Source organism: Pezoporus wallicus, unplaced genomic scaffold, assembly GCF_028554395.1.
Source record: "Pezoporus wallicus isolate ANWC-B61680 ecotype Strahan unplaced genomic scaffold, APGP_CSIRO_Pwel_v1 contig_8188, whole genome shotgun sequence".
In the NCBI taxonomy this organism is placed as follows: domain Eukaryota; kingdom Metazoa; phylum Chordata; class Aves; order Psittaciformes; family Psittacidae; genus Pezoporus; species Pezoporus wallicus.
The window spans coordinates 3,488,944-3,508,642 of record NW_026640104.1 but is presented as its reverse complement, the minus strand read 5'-3'; the positions used below and the strand labels follow the sequence as shown (position 1 = coordinate 3,508,642).

Here is a 19,699-nt window from a genome sequence, read left to right as displayed (position 1 = left end):
TGGAGAAGAAGGCTTGATCTTTCTTATTAAGAAAAAACAAACAAAAAAACAGGCTTAATCATTCTGTAGAACCCCTCTCATGCTACCCAATCAAGCATTATCGTCCATTGCACAGCTAAAAGATGGTAACCATCAAGATACCAAGGGAATGCAATAAAAGCTGGGTTGTAAACCCCAGTACTTAATCCCAATCAAATTCCAAGTTAAATGGTTCTGTTTGCCCCCTAGACAGATGACACTTTCTTCCCTTTTGTTTTAAACACTTACACTGTACTGTCATGTGCTGATGGTTTCAGAAGCAGAGGTTGTGTATCAGCAGTGGAAGTTGACATGCCATGTTGTTAACTATAGACCCACGTTGTGATAGCATGGACTGTAAAGAAGGTAAGGTAACTGGTGTGTGTATTTTGGAGGATGAGAGCCTACTGAGCACACATTGTTAAGTGGGTGCTATTTATTTTATTTTTAAATATCCCAAATAGCGTTTGATTAGAAATAAACACTTCAGGGGCAATTATTTGTTTAAATAAAAGATGAATTAATGGTTGTAAATCAACAAGCATTTTGGACAATATGTCTTCGTAATTCTACATAGATAGTGTCAGGCAGATCATAATAATCTAGCGCATTTAAACCATAGTTTTATTGTATCTCATTATTTTTCAAGACTGATTTTCCCAAAGCTTTGGGTTTGGGATGGTTTGAAAAAATTATACTTACAGTACACAGAATCCTGTTCTTTTCTCATTAAATGTTGTCTTGCCTATTTTTAGTTTACAGAGAGCTGGTTTCCAATAGATGAATGTAGTTTAAGAGATGAAGACATCATCTGTATCATCCCTTATCTCGTAACAGCTCATCATTTGTAAGTACCCAATATATTTTCTTCATCTTTTCTTTTTTTTTTCCTCTTCAAAACTGCACAGCTTTGGTCTGTTTCTTTTTTTGCTGAGGAAATGAATGTTTTGATAAGGGCCCAGTAAATCAGTGCTGAGTACTCTGAATTCTAAATTTAGTGTTCTCTACATTCTTAGTATATCTAGTTACATATATTTCAAAGTGTCAGAAAACCCCAATCACATATTTTCTATATATTGGACTGCGTGTACACAACAGAAGTCTGTCTGATGTGGATTTCTGTTTTGTTTTGGGTGTTTTTTAAGGTTTGCACCTTTCTTGCTGCCCGCTGTTTTATTGTGGATAACTATCAGTGAAATTGTTTCTTCTAGCCTGACTGTTTTGGTATATGAATCAAAACCAGTCTGGTTTGCATCAGGCTCTTGATGAAACTCAGAAATACTAAAACTGGTTGGCCTGTCCGTTTAGGGTCCCAAATTGAATCCAGTGCTGTAGATAAGAATCCCAAAGAATGGATGCCTCTTTTAAGTTGCAGGCAGTACTTGGCAAATGAAGTATTATTTCCTGAGAGTGCTATGGATTTCTTCATTACCTGGCTGCTGCATTTTGCAGATGGTTGGATCAGCAGCAAGATCTATGCAGCTGTGTGTAGCTGGCATATGTGAATGTGTAATTTTTGCATTTGTGAGTTAACCATCAGCAAGAAATAGATTTTAGCAGCAATGGGATAGGGAGGATTCAAGTATAAAGTTAACCTTGCGGTTCACACTTCTTTTTCTACACATCCAGTGTCAAGTTCTGTTTCGTGTTGGAAAGCTGGATTGCCTCTGCTATGGTCCTATCATACACTCAAATTGCCACCTTCTTCATAATAATTCTTGAAATAATGTTTATGAGAATGCAGAGGGATACAGTATGTGTTCTAAGTAACTGAAACATGCAGTAAATGAGTCAGAAGTGGAAAGAGTGAGACGACAGTGGTGCTGAGACAGTGAACTCCTATGTAATTTGTTTAAATTGTGTTGGGTAGTGACAGGTTTCTGTTTAAATATGACTCAATCTGACTTTCTCCAAAACTCAAATGAGATTGTACAGAGAATTTTAGGTTTTTTTTTTATGATCTTTAAATTCCTTTTATTTTTCCAGCTTGAGACTCTGATGAGTAAAGCAAATCAAAAGCACGAATTGCCAGCGCCTGGAATTTTCCGCTTTGTTGTATAGCAACATACTATGTGATGAAGAAGTAAGATCTAGATATACAGCAACCTTCCTGGTAAGTATGCACTTAAAACTATTTGTATGTCTGAGATGCTCTGAAAGACATAAATTCTCCCTTTAAGGTAGTGTCACTTTGACTATGTCTTAAAAGACAAAATTCAAAAGCAGAAATAATTTTGGAAAGGGATTTGAATGCCTGAGGAATAAGGACAAAATTTTCCTGCAAGGTTCAGTTCTGAAGAATGGTGTGTCTAATAAATAGGATACTTCATAAGGCTTGCAGACTGTTAACCCATGATTAGCCAAAAATGTTGATCAGTTGTAGGAGCTCATAGAACAGAAAAACGGTTTGCCTTTACAGCAGTGGTATTCATACTGATGTTTATTCATCTGAACACTCTATAGATATTTCATATTTAAAATGGGCAAAATATAAGCAAAAAGGAATGGTAGAGAAAAAAAAACAGTTACCTGTGCAAAAGCCCATGTGTTGGAATAAAAAGAATTATCCACAGTGGTTACTTTTGTAACTACTGTATTTTATCTTCCTGAAAGATACAAACGTACTTGAGATTGAAATATTTAAAAACATGCTAGAACCAAGATGGATTAGGGAGAAATGATATCTTTAACAGTCCTCTTTACTGAATAATCCACTCCCCTTTACCATATACTTGGCTTCCACTAATTCACATAGGAAATGTTTGGAGATGGTTGTTAAACTCAATCCTGCCCTGTACATTATTACTGCAGGACTGTACTATTTGGTATACTAATCTCAATAATGCGTACGTATATATTTTCTTAAACTTCCAGAGTCATGTTTCTAGGCATTTGAAGCAGAGATCCCATAGGATTATCTAAATCTGACATTTATCTGGGTAAAAGCTAACACATAAAGTGTCATAGCTAATCACATGTTTTTTATACTTTTGCTTGGAAAAGAAAGAGTACTGGAAGTGACACACTAACAAATAATACATAATCTGTACACGTGAAGTAATCTTTACTGCTTTGTTACTTCTTACATACACGATGTGCACCGTGCACAAAAATACAGCTTGTTATCCTTGTAGTTAAGAATCATGATGTTTACTGTAAGTAGCCCAGTAAGTAAATCATCACTGAAAACTTGACTTGGAAGAAACTACCTGTTTAAGATACCAAGGCATGCTGTTATATTTTTAGTCATGTGATTTTGAAGTACAAATCTGTGGCGAAGCTCTTTCCTTAGTCACATAAAATATGGAAGATTACTGCTATGCTAAACATACTAAAATAATAATTTTCTTTCCATTTCTTTTATTTCACTGCATTTTTGAAAAATCTGAATCATGAGATTACATGTGAGATCAAACCACCAAAAGCCTTATTTTACACACCTTTATAAAATTGTAAGTGTGAAAGGAACTTCGGGAGTTCATCTAGTCCATTTTCTTTGATGCAAAGGAAGCTTTACTTATGTCTTCACCTTAATGTATCTTCTTACTGTCCTCAATAGTCAGAAGATTTCCCTAAATGCTAAACTGAAATCATTTGGGCTGACAGTTGAAGCTATTCCCCTCTCTACCCAAACTAGCGCCAGAAAGCATTCTCCAACATTCTTGTTACTGAGACAAAATCCAAACACGAGCATATTGGGAAATATGTTTGCTTTTTTAGTTATTATAAAAATCAGATTCTGACATGAAAAACCCCATGCAAATTTTGGCTGGAAAAAATACAAACCATAAGCAGAGGTGATAAATATCGAGATCTATTTCTTCCCCTATTTCTGTGCAAGATACATGAGACTATAGAATAATAAATACAACATGGTGTCAGACACAGTTCAGTAGGTATTCTAGTCAGATATTCATCAAGTGCTGCAAGATAACCAAAACGAGTGTTAAAATAACCCTTACCTTGCTTGTGCCTAGAGAATCCCAACTGCATGTGCTATTAGTGTATAGCTATCATAAAAATAAATGAGCCAGTCTACATTTTCAGGTTAATCTTCAATTTCGTAATTGAATCAGTAATTACTATAAGTTAATATAATTAGGTGCTAACACTTAATTGAGAATTATTTATTCAGGAATCTTCACTATTGTAACCTTTTTTTATAGCTCTAAATCATTCTGAGTAATATACTGCATCAAATAAGCTTAGCCGGAAATTGAATGGACATTACTTGGGATCTTGTAGTTTAAGATTTTTAAGCTACTTTTTATCACTAAATTTCTTGCTAAAAAAAAAGAGAAGAAACAGGGGGTTTTGGCAGTCTTCCTAATTCTGGCCATGGCTGAAGTGCCACCTGAGCATTTTCAAATGGCTCAGACAAATTATATTGGATAAACTACTCTTTCCAGTGGTTGTTGATGAAGGTCCCAAGAAGAAACTTTACTTCAAAGAGACTGAGTCTCTCTCAGACTAACTAAAATGAGCAAACTGTGATCAGTATCTGTGTATTTATACCTTTAGCCTCATATCCAAACATGAATCCATAATGTGTTTGTTTCAGAAAAAAATGAAACTTTATATCATAGTGCATAGGTGCTATGGCTAATACACCTGAAAACAGTGAGGTTTTCATCTCTCTTGCTAGGATTAAATTAATCCCTGCTAGTAATTTCCTAAAGATGAACAAGTTAGTCTCTGTGGCTTTCTCTTTGTTATCTGTGCCTGAGTATAGGCTCACTTTTTCTGTACCAGATGGTTTGAACAAGTTGCATTTCTTCTACACACTTGGATTTTCTTGAGTTTGCATCATCCCTCTCTCTGTGTGCTTCGCTGGTTGGCTCACCAGAGCATAAATCAACACGTAGCCTGTGAGGTCACTTAGGGGAGTTGGGGTTTGAGCGTGAGCAGGAGTCTAGAGCTAACATGACAATATATATGAAGACAATATGTCTAACTCTTTTAGCTAATACTCAATGTGCAAAAGTAAAGGAAATATGGAATACTCACCTTTTGACCTCAGTCCTACTATAAATCAGGTCAATTTGGTAGAAGGAAATATGATAGAACTTAGAAGGCAACTTGTGTGTTAGATCTGTATTTTGCCTTGCTGATTCAGTGTATTCCAGACCAAGGTGTGTCTTGGTGAGCAGTTTTCAAAATGGTGTGAGAGTGTTAAGCTGTCTGACTCCAAGGAAAGTCAATATTAGTTGTGCTGTTAGATGTCTGCTTCCCACTTTATAAAGTAACAATGAAGTGCAGTAGGTTCAACAGAAGTTCAGAATTACTTTGATAAATCTATCAGAGGAAAGAAATATTAAAATCTGTGTACTGTCTGTTTGCCTTTTTTCTTGAAATATAAATTAATTATGACTATATAAAAACCTTTTACCATAGCTAATTAATCAGAATCTCTTCATAAACTATGTGTCGACAGCACTGTATGTCTAATTATCTTTTTCACTTCAGAATTGTGCAGCTGAATAATGAAGAAAACATTACCTGATGAATTCTTTTATTTTATGATGATATCTCCAGAGACAGAAAAGACAGAGCAGCTTAAATGCCATCTTAAATTACATCTTGGCCTTGGCAAGCTTTCAGCTGGTTTTGATTTGCATGGAAACCATTTTTATAAGACTCATATTCTCCAAGAAACAGAACTTAAAGCTATAACTAGAATAAATTATCTATAGCTATTTAGGGCTCTATTAAATCTAGATGCTAGACACCCTTTTCACATGCAGAATGCAATGGAACAGCTTTTAATACCCTGTCAACCTGTTCTGTGAGAAGTCGATTGGGCAGGGAAGGTTTGATTTGGCTGGTTTTATTAAAATATCTTTCTCCTCCTTACACCATCATGAACCACTCAGCCTAATTTAAAGCAGGCAAATTCACCAATCTGTCTTGCATGTCTATAGAAACAGCTTTTATTTCTCAAAGTGATGACATCTACCCATAACTGTTGGCATGCAAGCTCAAGACACAGTTACTCATACGCTGCTGATAGGGGATTGTTCTTTATGTGATATACCAATATAGGGAGCACGTTTGTGGATTAGGTGCATCCGTGCCTCCTTCCTTTGATTGCACCATCCTCTCTATAGCTAGTTAAGACTTTCCCCTAGGACACAGGGAGAGGTGGAATCAACTACAGCTAGACTGCATATCTCATTAGTCTACCTTTTGTTATGCCTTTATAATTCAGATTATGTGAACCTCCAGCACCACTGTGGAATGTAAGTATCATCACACCACATAGGGGTTCATAAGAATGCCTTAGTACAGAAAAAATATGGTCTCTTCTAGTCGTATTAATTATTTATGTCAGAGCTTAATTTGATCTAATGTCTGAATTCAGTGCTTGTTTACTGTGGTGCACACCAGCTGGAACCAGGGGAGCTTCTTTGAGTGTGTACTGGTGAGAAAAAGAAAGACAGTTATAAATATCTTAAAAGCAAATACTCATCATATTTGAATGAAAGACTTCAAAAAACTTAAAAAGAGCGTTGCTCTCCATTTCGCCTGCTGTGCTTCCTGGAAATATTGATCTAGATCATGTTGTCAGACGTGCTTTAAAAATAGGAATGTCTTGTCTAAGCATTGGATTCCATCTGCCAAGTCTCTGGGGATCCCTGCAAAGTTATTGGGAAAAGTTGCTATAGTACAGAGTGCTTTTATCTTGAAGTGCATAGAGGAAAAATAATGAGACAAGACTAATTCTAGCTCTGATGTACTGGCACTCATGGGTATGTATGCAAGTGAAAAGACTATAGACACTGAATAGAGACAATCATATAACTTCTGTACATCCTAATGAACAATCTGAAAATGCATACCATAAGTTCAGATTTCGAGCGTGTTAGAGAGTCAGCTAGTCTGACCTCCGTGGTTAATGAATTCCATGAGGAGCGAGCAAACACTAAAAATGCCCTGTAGCTCAATGTCTTCAGCCAAAAAGAACTAATCCAATTGACTGAGACCAAAGAAAACGACTGGGGATGTATGGTTCCAGAATGTCTCTGAGGTATTCAAACCCAAGTCAATTTAAGGACTTGTAAGTTAATAACTAGGACTTTACACATAATCCTGTACTTTACAGGTAGCCAGAGAAGGTTTTTTACAACCAGGGTAATGTGATTTTCATGCATGGTGTCAGTCAAAATTTCAGCAGCTGAGTTCCAGACTAACTGAAGTTTCTTCATCAGTGCGATAGTAAGACCTACAGAATACTGACATGGAATTGCATTAGCTAGTTCTGGAGTGGACACTGGCACGCAAACTTGCATCAGCAAGAGCCATGTTTTTTTCTCTGTGTTTTAAAACAGGAAGAAATAAACCACTCAGTAACTAACTGAATATGAATACTACAGTATATGACAGCCTCAATTATTACCTGCAATTTTATCATAAAATCTCACCAATCAGTTATGGGAAACCAGTATATTTTGGCTCTTGAAACTATAAAGGTTGAGAGTCTATATTAGAACAAACTAACGGCATTTTTCAGTATGCGTTTTAGCTGTAGCAGACATGTATTGATGGAGAGGGTGGAAAATGGTTTTCTGACAGAAAAATGTCTGTGATAAAGGTTTCTTTTTTTTTTCCTTTTCATGTTCAAATAAGTTTAACTGGTATTTCCAGACACTGGATTCCTGCCTTAGAACTGACGGAGCAAAGGATACCGTTTTCGTCTTCAGTGGCTGCTGTTGTAATGATGAGCTGTTTGTACCTTAGCAGATGATAAATAGATACATAGACATTTAAGCATAGAGCCACCTGAGTTCATCTTTATACTTGCCTTGGCAGATGAAACTTGCTTTTCAATAGCTATCCTCAGATATATTGCTGAAAGTTAAGATATGAGAATCAATCATTAGGGATGAAAGCGCTGGGTATTTATAGGAGAAAGGGTTATTAAAAGAAGATCAGCAATGGTTTTACCAAGAATAAATCCTGTCAGACAGAATACGACTGAGTTCTTTGAAGGAATGACAAAAGAAATAAATGATGGGAACGTGGTGGACATAATTTATGTAGACTTCAGTCAGGGGTGTAGCCAGCAATTTGAAGTTTGTACACATCCTGGCTGATCCCTTGCCCCCTGCCTGCAGTATCCCCATAATCTCGCACAGCAGACAGGCCATTGCGTATGATCACTAATGCAGCAGGCACACATAGATGTAGATTTGTATCACAGCTATGCTTTCAGAGCCCAGAAAAAAAAATAAAACGCTGGCCCCAGGAAAAAACAGATTGTATTTTGTGTGTGCTGCTTCAACTGAGAGGTTTAGAAAATGTCTTTGGTAAGGCGAAGTCAGCAATGCAGGTATCGGCATTATAAAGGCAGAATGGCCTCAGTCAATTAGACATGCATTTCTGTTGGATGTTTCGTAATATGTCTTCTGATGTCTTTCCTCTTGTTATTTGCAGACTGAAAATCAAATCTTAATTTGGGGAATTTATAATTTATTTCTGAGTTTTGAAGAGTTTAGGAACATTTCCCCCTCTAGTTCCTCTTTCCAGCACCAAGTCCATAGTATGGTTCCCTGTTTCCAAAAGTTTCCTCCATTATGATTGCATCATCCTATGTCAAATGCAGATGTTTTCACTGTGTTTTGCAAGTATTGCTGATTCAGTGATTCAGAAAACCTTCTGTCAGCTTTTGTCCTGCCTTCCCTGAAAAACTGAGTGGTCATTAGACAGGATTTCAACTACCATCCCAGTGCTGTTTCCTAAAGCACCGCCAGTTTTCGTATCACATCCATTGATGGTAGATTGTATGGTGGTCACTTAACTGTAGCCTTTTCTGATTGTACCTGTAAAGATTCTACTGTTCTTCAACTTATCTCATATAATCTATGATATAATACTGGGTGTTAGTACCTTCAATAATATCATGCTCCTAACTCATATCATTTCTATTCTCCTGCATGTAATTAACTAGACATAATTCTTCCATGTTTACCTACATCTTAAAATTATGCTTTGCCTTACATCTTTCCCAATTTCTCTGGCTAACTTAGTCTTTTAATCATTATTTCTTCATAATAATAATGTTGCAGCTAAGCTTGAATTAAATCTGTGGCTTTGAAGAACCACACACAATTTGAATTAAGTTTCAGATCTGAACTTTGCAGATGAACTACAATAGGATACTGAGTCCTGAAACTTTGCAACTGTATTTCTGTATTAAAGCTCATGTGAATTTCTGACCGATATCTGCATTAGGCACATACTGTTTCTCTAGAGAATTATTTGCAACTGAAGCAAAGGAGAATAGATTTGTTTAAGTCTAGATGTAGATTTTTAAAGTCCGGGTCTTTACTACTCATCTTATGCTTCTAAGATTCTGTCACTTGGAATATGATTGAATATAAATACAGAGTACACTGGTTGGTTTGGTAATATATAATACGCACAAGATGAACGAAGCCTTGGGTGATATGGTTCAGTGTGAGGTGTCCCTGCCCATGGCAGGGGGGTTGGAACTGGATGATCTTAAGGTCCTTTTCAACCCTAACTATTCTATGATTCTATGAAGATCTAGTAATTCTGCCCTCAGGTGCCCAAACACATGTGCTTTTGACCACAAAGGATCTGTATTCTTTGGGGTCAATTTGAACCTAGCCTAAGAAATACTTTACTTACAAGACCTTGGTCTGTCCTCTAACATTTGCTTGACTTTCACCTTTTGTCTAGAACTTCAGGTTTTGCAAAAAATTCTTTCTTTTTTCCTCACAGGATTTTGAGATATGAAAGATTGGAACAATACGAGGAAAGTCTGGCATAAAAATAGTTGCTTTTTCTTATTGTAGCATCATTATCTGTTTGTCTCTTCCCATTGCTACTGATGCTCACCACTGGGCAGACAGGGAGATTTGTTCAAGTAAGAATGTATTCACGTCCTCTAAGAAGTGGTGAACCAGATTACCACAAGGAGTGCAAATATTTGACAGATTATTACTAGCTGTATGCTTGCTTACAAGAGTCAGACCAATCTGTTTTCTTCTCTGCCCTATGTAGGTTCAAATAGCAGCTGAATTGTTCTTTGTATCTTATTATGTAGTCTTCCCTGAATGGCATTGTGATGATATATGGTGGTCTCTCCACCTGAATTCAAGCATCGACATGTAGTGCATGTCTGAACTGAATAACAGCAGCTAGGGTTTTGTTGTATGTTTGTTCATCTTTCTACCAGTGCTATCCTTCAGGGTGTCATTATCAAAGTAGAGCATACTTCCCAACCTCAAACAGTGTGAGTCTTGTGGAAAAAAAAATCTCAAGCAGCAAGATATGTGAAATTCTCATTGAGTTAATGGCTCTCTTTGATTTTTTGCCCAGGAGAATACAAAAATCAAGAAATTTTTAAGCCAAAAAAATCTGGCATCCCCTGGGTAAAATATGAGAGTTGAGAAGTATGACATAAGCATTAGTAGCCTTTGTGCCTCTTGATAGCTCTGCTGAATCTCCCAAGACTCTAAAAGTTGATTTGTCAGCTTAACATTAGCTTCATCCTTAGCTGCAGCAGTAGCTGTTGTTTTCACCTTTATCAGCAGAAATGGTACAGCTGCTGGAGGGACTGATGTGGTAAATCTTTTTGTGACACCATTTTGTTTTTGCCACTATCTCTAATTGGTTTGCTTGTGCATTCTGCATCCCAAGCTAGATAGGCTTCATCACACTTTAATTAGAAAAGAGCTATTTTAAAGTTACAGAGTTGACTAATTTTATTCATCAAGTCTCTAAGGGTCACGTTTTCAAACTGGACCACTTAAAAATGCCATTGGTGATATTTGCACTGGCTGTATTCACAATGCTACATTATAAGCATCTTAATTTGACACATTCACAAAAATGAATTAAGTCTGCAACCTCAAGCAAAACACTATTGGTTTTTGTGTCAAAAGTTAACTGGGGCTGGTTAATATTTGCTCCTGTCTTTTGCTGTGTATAGCTTCCATCTATTTGATCAAGTGTGGATCCCCAGTATTGAGTGGTTAGATAGAAAATCATTCTTTGGCATGATTCCTTCTTTCTCCTTTTTTATTTCCTAATCACATTGACTGAAATAAATATATTGGTTTGCAAAATAAGGCCAGGCATGTATCTCAACACACTGTAGAAATAAGGGTGGCCACACAAGGATCATGAAGAATTCTAGGGCAAACTAGGGCTGTATCAAATGCCAAACAGTAAAGCTGGTGGTACTGAATTTCCTGGACATCCACATCCTCATTTGTGAGCCAGTGTGTACGGGAGGGAAAGAGGGACAAGATCAGAGGGATCACCTGAAGTGAACCACACACTTTGCTCAGGGGACTCTTGCAGTGCCCATGCAGTGTCTTGTGGGACTGCAGGACAGTCACTGTTACCTCTCACCTGCAAATCACTTTCTGGCTTCATTGTAGTCAGAAATACTTCTTGCTACAGTGTGATCCAGTTGATCATTGGCTTCCCCAGGCATATGCAGTGTTGCAGCTTCAGACATTTCCCCAAGCAGCCTCTGTGTGGGAAGTGATTTTCAGTTTGGTCAAGTGTATTAGGATTTTTATTGCTCTGGGTCCTGATTCAGAGTTCTCTGATGTAGACTGTTCATTCTGTATTTAGCTTAATTTCTCTGCCAAATAAAATCCATTTCCATTATACAATCGAGGACCCCTATAGTCTGGGAGGGAGCTCTGGCTCGGTATTCCAGATAGCTGGTAGGGCCCGAAGAGCCACATCACATATGAAAAACAGACCTTGCATATTCAGGTGTGTTGAATGCTTTCTTCCCAGGAGCATAGCTGCCTTGCATTTCGCTTGTCTCAGGTGCAATAATAGAGCTAGCACAGGCAGCCTATAATCTAGTTTGGAAGATAAAGCTAGCCAGCCAAGTATTCCCAGGGCTGGTATAAGGTGGTGGTGGTAGGAAACCACTGCTGACATGCTCGAAACAGTGAGAGTTCTGTGATCTACCTGCAACAAGAGGAGGCAGCTCTTTATTAGTCCTTCTGTGTTCATGCAGAACTGCAACGTTAAATTGCCCTTTGATTTTTAAAGCCTTCGATTTGTTTGTTTCTTTGGTACAAAGAAACTTCTGAAGCAACAGTTAACATAATCTCTTTTTCTTATTACAGTTTTAGATGTTATCGATCACAGTATCTTCATGTATAAGGATAGAGAGTGGAGCAGGAAATTTATCCTCACTTGATAATCAGCAAAGAGGGATTCACCTTGATTAAGTGCAGAGTTATGCCACATCATATTTCCCATCTCTCTTTGTAAGGCTTAGTGTTAACAGAATCTGGAGCATCATGATGTATTCAAGCAATTTGGATGGCATTTCAGGCATTTGTTTGTTTGTTTGTTTGTTCTAAGGGTGTTTATGCAGTATAGCTGAAGGTGCATCTTTACTACATCCTGTTATGCTTTACAACATCCTGTTGTGTGCATCTAGCACACAAAAAATCTGCAGTTTATAGTAAGATATAGTTTTGGTACACTTGGCATTCTGTATTGCCAACAGCAATATGCTGCAGCATAGGAGACAGCGAAATTTTGTGATGGCATTTTAATTATATTTCATCTATTAATCTCATTTCAAGTGTGCAATCCACGCAGACCTCTACTGTTGCTTCACTAGTTTTCTTTCATACTGTTATATTTATGGTGAACAGCAAAACAAAAACTAGGTATTCATTGCAGGGCTATTGAGAGCACTGCCAGGCTGACCTTGGGTTTCGCCTTCTCACCATACAGCCAACTGTAAGCCAATTTTAAAGCTAGATCTAAGATTGTGTGCATGTGTGGAAGAATTGGCTAAAACGAGAACTATCTACTGTGCTGAAATTTTGATGTTTCTAGATCCATTTTATCAGACCGATTTTGTTACAGAAACAATGAGAAAATCAATTTTTAGACCAAACAGGTGTTTTCTGTGGTGTAGTTTAACACTGAACTGGTCTTTCCTTCATAATATACTGCAGTCATTCATAAGTGTAATTCAGTTTCAAATTCATCCAAAAACCCCAACAATCCCAAGCCTTTTCCAGTTATTTCAGAGGGATTTTCCACTTGCTAGATATATTTCATTCTGGTTTTATAAGAAAATGATAATGTTTTGATTCTCAGGAAAAGAGTACTTTTTTTTTCCCCATGGAAATAGCATTTTGTAAAACATTCTTGTGTAACTGTAGTGCAATACTTCCAGGATTACAGCCTGGGAGAAAGAGTGAGACATGAATGCCTGTTGTTTTTCCTGGGTTCTTTTCCGGTGTTGCCTACATCTGTATCCTGCTGTGTATTGAGCTGCACATTTTCTTCTGAGCTCTTCCTTTGCTTCCTTGTTCTTTCAGGAAGTTGCATGCAATGTGGAAGGATAGGCTGCCAGGAAAGTTAGATTAGAGAATGCTAATATGTCATGCAGATATCTGGATTAATATACATGTGGATAAAGTGATTCAGTTTCGGACCTGTTTGGAAGAGGCAGAAAGTCTGTGACAGGACACTTCCGTCTGCCAAAAAGCCAGCGGTAGTGAAGGCTTGGATGATGCTCAAAGGAAAATCAAACCCAAAACAGGATTACACAGACCTTCCCAGCCTCTGAACTAGGTTTGATCTATGCATCACATGCATGTTTCTCTTGTTTCTTCTGTTGAGACTTCTATGTGACACCTTCAGTAGTGATTTTGGAATCTGAGTAGTATTCGGTCATGGCAACATACTACTTAAACCTGGTTAGCTTTTGAAGAAGATCTGTTTTATTGTCAGAATTGCTCAATAAACAAAAGCAGTCAGATTAACTTCTTGTTTATTCTGCGTATGTATTGCTTCTATTTTATTCTCTGAGATCTAATTGTAGCAGGTGATTGAGGTGTATTTAAAAGGTTATAAGATAGTTATGGCTAATGTGCTGGGCTTGAGGTCTGGCTAGGTTGAATTGAAGCACAAATTGTTTATGGTTTTATGCACAGTAATGACAGATTACAAAGTAGGTTATTTTTTCAGCCTCTTTGGACCAAGAGACTGATGTAGAGGAACAGAAGACAGCCACCCAAATTTTCATTTTTACCCAGTGGCAAAGTATTTCATTCAGTAATCAATCCTGTACATTGTGCATTGGATGCCTTGAGTTCTCCCTACGGCATGTCCTAACGTCCTCAGATATAAATCTGAATAATCAAAGGTAGTAAAGCAGTTTAAAAACCTACACATCTTTCAAAATCTAGGCCCTGAAGTCTTAAACAAGTATGGTTTATAAATGTAAATTCCAAATATTGCGCATAAAGAAAGTTTGTATTCTGAGATACATGTGCTTCCAGGAATATATGTCACCATGGTCAGCATAGCAATAGTAATTGGTCTGGGACTGCTGTCATCTGTCATTTCTAAACCAACGAGGATTCAGGGCTCTTGAACCTTCATTAGCTGAGCAATGATAGGTGTATGGGCAGACATGCAGTACACTGCTGAGAAGCTCTTCCCAAGGTACAGCTTTCCCATGGAGAAAGGGAGGGGAAGAGTACACCAATGGTGCTGGAAGAAGAATAAAAATGAACTTTAAATATTTTATTATGCTAGATGTTTATGTTTGTCATAAGCTTTTGATACAATATTATACTTACATATGTGTGTAGGTGTGCTTACATGAACAGATACATATTTATCTTGCATATATTAATTACTTGTGACTTGTCTGATATGGAAATAATGGCAATGTGTATTAAACAAACACTGATATTTCTGAAGAGTAAACTTAATAGATTATAACAGAAGTCTCTGAGAAACAGCAAGTCCCCTGTCTTGCATTTCTTGCAGGCACCTATGCTGCCCTGGGTTATACTTATGGGATGGGAGTTGAAGCCTCCACCCTAGCATTTCTAAACAATATTTTGTATTTTCCCTTTCAACTACAGCCTTTCTTACACACCCTGAAGAAACAATATATATATATATGATGTAAATTGAGAAAAGCCACCTTTAAAAAATTCTTCCTAATTAAATTTAGTCTGAGCAAAAGCCCGAGCCAGCCCAAAAGCACATATCAACAGCACATCTTGAACTGGTTCTAATTTCCACTGAAATTATCATCTGGAGGTATAGAAATACTTTGTCTGAATCTGGCCACATACTGATGCTGTGGTTTCCTATATTAGAACATTCCATTCTTACTCTCCTTTCAGCCATGCAGTGTAGCGCCTTGTATTCAGATGGAAGCTACATGATCAGAAAGCAATCCATATTGTGGGTGACATGTGAAATACAGCTCTACGTAATGTATTTGAATAACCATTGATTTCTGAGTTTTGGAGATAATTCTTCACTAAAATTCTTTAATCTGAAAGAAAGATTCTCCTGCTACCTGATAAAAAGTATTTTGTAGCAGAAAAAGAATCTTTATTAAAATCTGATTTGTGTATTTTGGAAATACAACTGCATCTGCTTAAGAAAGGAATCTTAGCAATTTTTATCCATAATCAAAATGCTAAAAAATATTTTTTCTCATCCTGTCTTTTAGCTTTCTTTGAAGTCACAATATTAAACCTCCTTAAAAATATTTATGTGTATTTAGTTAACAAAAGCTCCTGTAAGTTGAATCCATGCTGGCAAAAGGTTCAGGTAAGCTCTCTATATAAGCTTACAGACAATTGTGTAAATCTTCAGCCATTAAAGAGAAAGGAGAAAAAAGCCATCCTCATTACACTGCTGTCATTTACTCTTCATCTCCTGTCCTCTTTAGCAGCATTAAGATGGGATGTAAATTTCCCAGTTAATGCTGTTAGAAAATGGATGGTTCAAGAAGGGCAGGAATTAGAGATCAGTATTAGGTGCAGATAAGCTCCTTTTCCTCCGCAGTGGCGGCTGTTTAACATTCATGGGAAAATCATCATCAAACAGCGTTATCACAGCTCTGTTGATGGCTGAGGAACTTCATCACTATGATAATTTTTTTTTTTATAGCTGTGAGCCAAAAAGCTCCCTTTTATTTCTGCTGTCTATAACTGCGATAGAAGCTTGTTTGTATGGGTAGGGTATTGCAAACTCATAGCTCTTCAGCCAGGTTTGATTTCTTTCCACCATCGCTTCCCCCCTCAACCCCTTGTGTACGTTGCACTAAACACTAATGCTGATAAAAAAACAGAGTGCTCAAACGATCCTTCAAAGAATAACTGATATTTTTATGATCAGTAATTCAAAGTTTGACGGGTGATGCCATTCTGTAATGAAACTGTCATCCATTTTGTTGTGAGTAAAGGGTAGAGACTATAAAGCAAACAGGCAGGGAAGAAGTGAGTATCTAGTGTCACATTAACTTCACAAGGAGATGGTTTAAGAATCACAACACAACAGTTCTATTTTTGTGGTGCAGGCTACTTTCTTTTGCCTTTTGCATCATTAGATGAAGAGGTTCACAGCCTGTGACATCTTTTTATCACCTCCAACCCCAAAGGAGAACTGTTCTTTTCTGTATCTCCTTGAATCTCTTCTAACTTAAAGATATGTTAGTTCCTCTGTAGGTATTTTGCCACAACGTACGGTGTCCAGTTTTAAACTCATCAAATTTGTGTCAGGACCCATCTCTAAATTATATTTCTACCACATGCTTGGCCATCTTCAAATATATCTGAGATGCAGATCATGGTCGTTCTTTGCCTTATACCTGGGAGGGGAGCAGATACAAGGTTCCAGACTGTATGCATTCTTCCAAGGGAGATAAGGTGCTATTCAAGGGAATTTTTAAATTTATTAAGGTTCTCAGCTTATGCTTCTCTGCAGCTTTGACCTCATTTTTTGTAGTTTATCTCCTCTAAATGACATTTCTCATTTTGAATATAGCTGGAAAACATTGTACTAAACAGCAATTTCGTAGCCTCCGCAGCACCGCCTGATAATTTAGATATTTCCACTTTGAATTCAGTATTGATTTGATTACTTAGGTAATTTACTTTTGACACAAGCTCATTCCTTGTCTTTTCCTGAGCAGGGACTTCCAATCATGCCATGTTGGGCTGAACTATGTTTGGAGTTTACAGATAAGGACTTTTGTCTACTCGGGACTCAGCTTAGGCCACCAAACTCATTTCCCATAGGAGGAAGGTCTGAATACAGTCAAGAACCTAAGGTGAAAGGCTGGTGCTTTGTAATTTAAATATTACCATATAAACATAGGTTTAAAGCAGATACTGTGTGGTTGGGGGAATATAGAGTTATTTTGAGTGGAATTTCCAGGAACGTTTCCCTAAAGAAGAAAGGGACCCAAGAAGCCCCCAGAGCTGCTGGTTTCCAAAGATCTCAGTTGTCCCCAAGGTGATTCCTTGCTTCTGGACCAGGCTGTCCAGCTCCTTCTCAGCCTCACTGTCACCATCAGGAATGGTGACAGGAGAGCCTTCCCTCGCTGTCCTCAGTGTCACTAGGCTGCTGATGGAGCAGGGATTTAAGGAGACCACACAACAACACATGCCTTCCTTTGCTGAGCTTCGGATCACGGGAGCTCTCAACCATGGTCACAGTGGGGTAGTGATCCCGGGAATTATTATACTCTTGCATGAAATCATTGTACTTCTTCATGACAAAATGAGGGTGTAATAAAATAAAAAGGCATTCTAATCCAGATTGCCACTAGGATGAGAATTTTATAGCTCCTGCAGGAATCCAGCTATGGCAACTGTACTCTGCATAACAGGCTGGAGGCGACTTAATTTTTCTTCAGAGGGAAAATCTGCTTCCTCTTCTAAGTTTCTGAGCGCTGTGGTCACAGTAATATCGAAAGTCTTTTTTAGAAACCATCACAGGTTTTGCAAAGGTGGAGTTGTGCTGTTTGGATTTGAGGGGATTTATTTGTTTTAGCAGGAAAGTAAAAAATACTGTGGGAACTTACTGTCAAGGTCTGAGTAGGTAAACACATCTAGTTTCATCAGCAAGGAGTAGAGAAGAATAGAACTTTTAATTCTTGTACTGCTGAACTGGATGGGATTTTATCTTGCAGTAGCCATACAATTTTGTTTCTGTGATGAAAGGGGGGAAGCTTATGTTACCATAACATTGACCTTAAGATATTGTAGTGGTGTTAAAAAGATGCATGTCCTCTAGCTCTTTTCAGACTCTGTAAAGCCTGTGAAATGGGCAGATATATTGGGGTGTTTCAGTATTGCTTCAGGGGGGCTTCCTGACCCATTTAAATGTCCGGGGTTATATTCAGTTTTTCCTAGGACATCACAGTTTCTTGTATGGTTCATTTTAAAATAACTTGACTAAAAAAAAAAATGCCTTGGGTTCCCAAGAACAAAAGACAATGATTGTAATTTGCCTCTGCCCTTTAGCAAAGCAATCAGCAATTTTCTAGTATTTTACAGTCATCCATCTAGCTATCTATTCATCTTGTAATACCCTTACTTTTTCTTGGAAATATTCAAATTTATTAACTTTTTCGTAACCGGTAACCATTAAAATGCTTTTATTGTATTAACAAAGAGGAAACTTGCATCTGTAAGTCTTTGTGTGCTAATGTAATGGTTTTCTTCCTTTTCTGTAGAGAAAAGTTGCCAAATTATTGCCAGTTTCTAGCTGTAATGCCTTGGCTTCAACATTGGCAGGATGGTAGGTATTACCTGGTTTACAGTATAGTTAATACTGAGGTAACTGTAGATCTATTAACCTGCAGCAAAATTGCCTCTTTGTTTGAAATCACATTAGTCTCATTCAGAAGGGTCTGGAATTCAGAAGTGAGATTGTTCAGCTGCCCGAGCCTGTTATGGCAGTGCAAGGAGACACAAGGCCATTGGTGGTGCCTCACTGAGGTCCACTAAAATGGTAAAAAAGATCACAGAATCCTAGAATGTTTTCAGTTGGAAGGGATCTTAAAGTCTTGTTCCAACCCCCCCTGCCATGGGCAGGGACAACTTCCCCTAGACCAGGTTGCTCAAAGCCCCTTCTAACCTGGCCTTGGATGGGAGGATCTTTGGTTGTGCGAAGGCTAAGGGCTGAGGTAGGCAGTCCATGCCTCATCATGTACTGGTTTTGTCTTGGTTACTTAAGAAGTCTTGAGCAATAATAGAGTACATACAGAAATGGACTCTGTATATGCCTTGTAAGCAAGGAATTTATTAATATTCAAATTCATCATTCCGTATTTTATGAAATATCATGCAAAGATACACGAGCAAAGTCTGCACAACCTAACTTGGATACCGACAGCAATATACCTACATCAATAAATTACTTTGCTGCCTAATTAGCCTTGGGCTAGCTCAATATGGCAACCTCATGTAGACATAACCAACAGTCTTACCTTGGTGGTTGGTAAAATCTAGCACTTCTGTTTTGAAAAGGAAGATGCTTTGCCTCAGCTATTTGTTGCACACATACTACAAACCCATTGGCTGCTCTTGGCCAAGTTGAGTGGGCCAGACTGTATCTGAAAGAGTGATTTAAATATGAATGGGCTCCTGGTTGTATAAGCTATAAAACTAGACACCAATCAGAGTCTTGTAGAGGGCAGAACCACAAGAAGTTGGGTTGTGATGGCTGCTGTGAATATGGACCAGTCTTAGATGGAAACAGTAGGACTGTTTTGAGTAAGTAGATGCTAAGATCTGTCATGACTGGCAACAGCTCATGTGAGTTCCAGGAAGGCATCAAAGTTTAATCTTAACTCATTTACTGACTGTTTGATTCCCTGTGAAAGTTTCTGACTCCA

General features: G+C 37.8%; 1 long non-coding RNA gene across 1 annotated transcript in view; it reads left to right on the top strand.

The window, feature by feature from the left end:
* The first annotated feature begins 750 nt into the window (after positions 1-750).
* The window catches only part of LOC130603486 (uncharacterized), a 37,311-nt gene continuing 18,362 nt past the window's right edge, over positions 751-19,699 (top strand). Inside the window, exons 1-2 of the long non-coding RNA XR_008973192.1 lie at positions 751-865; positions 2,005-2,131. This is a non-coding gene — a long non-coding RNA (uncharacterized LOC130603486). The remainder of the gene's footprint in view (positions 866-2,004; positions 2,132-19,699) is intronic.